Consider the following 5,626-nt stretch of genomic DNA (forward strand, 5'->3'; position numbering starts at 1 on the left):
GCAGAACCTTCTTATATGGATTATCCATTTATTCAGCTTGTACAGTTTTCAGAAATTTTTTTTGTACCAGGAATTGAACTCAAGACATTGTGTTTGCCAGGCAGGTGCTGTGCTGCTGAGATGTATCCCAAACCCAGTGAATACAGTTTTACACCTACATACATAAAGAAATAGAATGCTAGGGAACAACACTCTGAAATTACTCTTTATATACAAATAATAGACTACTATTTAGTCATATAAAGAACTGAAGTACTGATATGTGCTACAATATGAATGAACCCTGAAAACAATGGAAAGGAATGAAGTTAGTCACAAAAAGCCACATATTGCATGGTTCCACTTATATGAAATATCTAGAACAAGTAAAACTTTAGAGGAAAGAAAACAAAAGAGAATTGTGGTGTCCAGGGTTAGAGTAAAGAGATAAGTACAGTGATTGCTTTAATGAACATGTGTAAAGTGTTTTGGAACTTGATAGAGGATGTGGTGGTATAATATTGTGTCACTGTTATATACTAAACACCGTATTGTATTAAATATGGTAACTTTTAAGTATAACAAATAACAAAATTCAGAACACTACTTTAGTTTATAGGAGTATGATAAAATATTTGTAGGGTCTATATGTAATTAATACTCCAAATATTAGGATTGACAACAGCACATAGGCTCTACTAATTCTGGGAGAAGTTTTCTATTTTTTTTCACTTCCAATTTCTGTGCTTAACTCTTACTCAACTGGTGTGTTTTATATGACATATTTAGGGGAATCTTTCTGGTTTCTCATGGCCATAATTTCCTCTTTGACTCAGTTAAGCAATTCTATTTGTCTACTGTTCCTTTTTCCTGGACTACTGGATCTTAAAGATCAGAACCCTCCACAATAGTCTCACATGACTTTGCTCTGTTAGTGCCTTCCTTTCTCTGACCAGTACTGCCTCGTTAACTCTTGGCTGAGATTAGCACATAAGCTGTTGACCCAAATGGCATGTCAGGAGATAAGAATTTGAGTTTGTTTCTGGTGACCATCTTATTGTGTTCTAGTGGTTTTTACTTTGTATCTTGAAGTCACTTTGGATTTCCATTTTTCATCCTTCTTTTCTTTCAGTCCTCTACTCCTTGCCTCCTTAAGGATATACTTGTATTATAGTTGGCCAATAGGCCTGGCTAGCCATTGTTAATTGGAATGACTGAGAAAGTGTGTAGAGTACGGGAAAACTGACGTGACACTTTGAAGATGGAAGGAATGAGTGTCTAAGATACAGTGAAAGAAAAGATCATTGAAAGTAATGGTGTAACCATAACATTGACCGTATTATCCACACAAATTTTGAAATAACTAAAATAAATGACAAGAGGGCCAGCCAGATAGCTCAGTGGACTAAAGCACCTGTTTAGGCAGAGCACAGCCATCAGGGTTTGATCCCCCACAAACCATGCTGGCCCTGCCCCCAGTGTGCACTGCAATGGGAATTGAGTCTGGATGTGGTGGTGCATGCCTGTAATTTCAATGCTTAGGAGGCTGAAAACAGGAGGATCACTATGAGTCTGATCTATGTAGTGAGACCCTATAGACCTTGTACTAAATACATTAAAAAAAAGACAAGAAATGGGAGGAAGAGAAGGTGAAAACAAAAATTTTGGAGATAGCTTCAAGAAGTAGGAGTGGCAGAGGGCATAAGCTTTTGGTATGCATTGCACAGGAGCTGATATATTAAAAGTGAAGGAAGAAAATGTGAAATAACAATGAGATGAAAAGATACTTATCCATTCCATCCTCTTGGTACAAAAGAACTTGAGGTCTGGGAGAAAACAGCTATTTCTTGGGAGAGAATTATAGAGTAATGTCTTTGGGTTCAGCTAAGTTTCAGTTAGTGCAAGATGCTGAGAGAAACATTAGTTTACAGATTTCTCAAAGCATTAAAACTCTCTGCTAGCTTGATACTTGACACATGAAAAATGAATTGGAACATAGAATCAATTTTAATATAAAACAGCTACAATTTTCAGCTATCAGAAAATATTGGTAGAGCTGTACATGGACACCATGTCTAAAGCATAAACTTCTTTGAACAAATTGATGAGAACTCTTTTTGTCCACGGTAATAAGCTTAAATTAGGCTTATTTTGGGATGACTATTCAAAAGGAAATTATTCTTCTATGAGGTTGAGGACTCATATACGTACTTAGTGATTTAGAGATTTTTATTTCTACAAGAATGTAACTTTCACATCAAACAAGTATCAGTTTTTTTCATGAAGTGATATTAGAAGAATTTTTATCAAGTTTGGGAGATACCTGATAAGTGTAACCTTGGTTTATGAACTAAATTCTCTCCATGATTGTGGTTGCAGACTGAACTGAACAAGAATCAAATCAAATTTCTTCATAATATCAGTGTTGAACTTAAACATTTAATTTGATTTGTTTGATGTACAACTTAGCTTACAACCAGAATGGTGGAAAGAATCAACTTCATGATCTTCATTGGAGATACCAATGTATATCCATTACAATTTTGCATTTAGGTCATGTGAAAATCTAAAAAGGAAGGGTATACTGTTGAGAATTGTAAGTACAAAGCTCAGCATTCTAAACTGGGTGCCTTCATGTGAAAGTTGGAAGGTTTTCTGCAGTTTTGCTGGACAGTGTTCAGAAGAAATAATACATGTCTACAGGTTGCAGTTTTTCTATCTGGTCTTGAAACAGAATAGGGTATCATGCTCATTGGGTGCAGAAACTGAGTGGGATCATTAGTCTATAAATCATGGGTCCATGAAAATAGTGCAGCTTGCTTAATTAGAAAACTGTAAGTTCTTAGGATGCTAGTATTTTCTTAATAAATAATTTACTAGAAACCTCCAGACTAAGGATAGACTCGAGCTGTGAGCACCCATCCCACCCACTCCTCTCAATGAGTTGGAGAGTTGAAGTGAAATCAAAACATGATGCAAATTTTCAACATGGCACCCCAGGAGATCCTATTATTCTTTTTACTATTTAAAAAATACCCAACTTCAGAGAATTGGTGTAATAATGACCTGATTCCTTCCTAATTTGCCATCAGCTTATGCGTGAAATAGTGTATATCTAGGGCATGGCTCCCTTTTTGTGTTTCTGAGGCATCATGAATAAAACCCATTATAAAAGACCATCAGTGAGAGTACATGATGGCAGGCATCATGCTGTACAGCTCAGGATCCCTGGCATTATTAACTCCAAACTGACGCAAGAATTTTCCAAAATATGTACATGTTGAAAATCTGTACCATGTTTTGACTCCACTTCAACTCCCAACTGTTTTCACACTGAAAGGAGAAGGGTGGAATGGGAGGATGTAGCAGGAGCCTATTCTGGTTCTGGGAAGATTCTAGTAAGTTATTTATTGAGAAAATACTGACTTCATAAAAACCCACGGTTTTCTAATTCAGGAAGCAGTACTATTTTCATGGGCTGTGTGATTTATAGACTAAGGACCAAGATTTTGGGAGAATCAGTTGAGAATTTTCCCCCCACATATAGTAATCATTTCCCTATAAATAACACTGTGGCTAAGTTCTATTTGTGGATGAACTTGTTTTAAGAAATGATTTAGAGCCATAGAACATTAAAATGGATTAAAAGCAACCTTAGTAAGACCTCATTTTTGAATAGTAAAATTAGACTGCATTTGCTTATGGTAAGAATGGAAGAAAAACTCTAATTTTGTGTTTTTTCTCCCCATCATTTTCTTTCTTCTCACTGTGAGAATGCGATGGCTTGAATGTTCTATTACCTATGGCAAAGTTGAAACAAAATTAAACATGCTGCTGTATTTTCATTCATAGAAATGTAGAAAGAGAAGTGACTTTCATATCAAGAAGCTCAACTAAAGACAAATAAATACAAATGGGAGTATAAGAGTGATTTTTTTCATCGACATCTATATCCACAGCCTTTTTTTCCCTTTAAAGGCAAGAAGAGAGAAGTCAGTTATGGCATATAAAATGTTCAAATTATGTTTACCATTTCTTGTAGGAAGGAAAATGGAAATGTCTGTTTCTATAGAGTTTTAGGTTGTTTGGAAAAATTAAATTTTAAAAACCAATGGCAGGACAGACGTTTCTTTGTGTTTACTACATAAAACAACCTGTAAGCAGGTTGTATTACAAGTGTGGATGAGTTCTATCTGAATTACCAAAAATTGTTATAAAGATTTATTTTAAAATGTCCTCTATTTCTTTTGTATATACATGTTATGCATTAATTCCTGCCGAAATGTTTATAGAAGTTCCAGTTTAATGATTAATAATTATAATAATCTATAGTTACTGAATTTTTTACTATGTCATATGTTTTAGAATTTTTTGATGTTCCAAACTCATAAAAAGTTTTTTTTCTTAGTGTTTTCATACTTAAGCTCAGATTTTCTTTCTCTAACTATACAATCTAAGGAATAAAAAAAAAATCTATTTTTTTAAAAAACATGCATAGGTACATGTTAACTCTTCCAAAGAAGGGAAGGGGATAATTGATCTTAATCAAGAAGAATCAAGGTTATTTCATATAAGAGTTAAGATTATTTCAGAGAAGAAAGAAAAGATGGGAAACTCAAAATTCCTAGACTTTTAACTTTATGACTGGGCAAAAATACCTCCATACTTCATATGTTATGCAGTCTTTCATGAAACAAACTTTTATGGCTTCTTTAAACTGTGGGGTGAGTTATGAGACACCTATTATTTAATATCTATCATTTTTCATAAAAATAAATTATTAATGATATATATTGATCAGATAGAAAAATGAGGATATGATAGTGCATAAAAATAATAACTTAAAAATGAGTTAATAATGAAGGAGTCTGTTGAGGAGGTTGACAAGCCAATAATACAGTTCTTCTCTGAGAAATCAAGAGTAAGACCAGCAGGACATGAATGCAAGAAACTTTTTACAAAAGGCTATTTACAGCCTAGATGACCTGGTATGCCTTGTCCCAACCCCACGAGCAAAAGAGCCTTCCTGTGGTTTACAAACCCCTTTACTCTGCTGGAAGCCACACTGAACCCTGGACAACAGGAGCTTTGGTGAGCCAGCGTACCCCCTTTCCTTGGGTCTCAGGATCCTTGCTGACCTGTGCTCCCTACCATTTCTGCTGAGCCTGGGTGAACATTGGAGGCTTCAAAAATGTCAAAACAAAGGAGAAAAAGGCAATCTCAGACCTGTAGTCCACCAAGAATAAGTCCAGGAGACAAGGACATAAAGGAACTTGGAAGTCACATGCCTGAGGTTTCTGAAAAAGATAATAATTGAAGTAAAGAAAGAAGTCCATCAGATTATAGAAGAAATCAGATCAGAAATAATCTCTCAAGTGACAAATGAAATGACAGCAATTATGAAAGAATTGTTCAGTGCATGTAAAGAAGATAGGTAAAAAAGAGAGGAGAATAGACAAATGATGGAAGCATCGAATGCACAGTACAAGACAGAACTAAAATGCATGAAACAGATTCAAACTGATAACCAGGACATTAAAAATTCCACTGAAATGGAGCTGGTGAGATGGCTCAGTGGTCTAAAGCACCTACTTAGAACAAGCTTAGCAAAGCACAGGGACCGCAGTTCAATTCCCCAGCACCACAT

At 35.2% G+C, this 5,626-nt stretch overlaps 1 pseudogene; it reads right to left on the reverse strand.

Moving 5' to 3' along the window:
- LOC101581548 overlaps positions 1-5,626 on the reverse strand; it is a 26,596-nt pseudogene that overhangs the window by 14,761 nt on the left and 6,209 nt on the right.

The sequence above is a fragment of the Octodon degus genome, unplaced genomic scaffold, assembly GCF_000260255.1.
Source record: "Octodon degus isolate 3935 unplaced genomic scaffold, OctDeg1.0 scaffold00071, whole genome shotgun sequence".
Taxonomy (NCBI): domain Eukaryota; kingdom Metazoa; phylum Chordata; class Mammalia; order Rodentia; family Octodontidae; genus Octodon; species Octodon degus.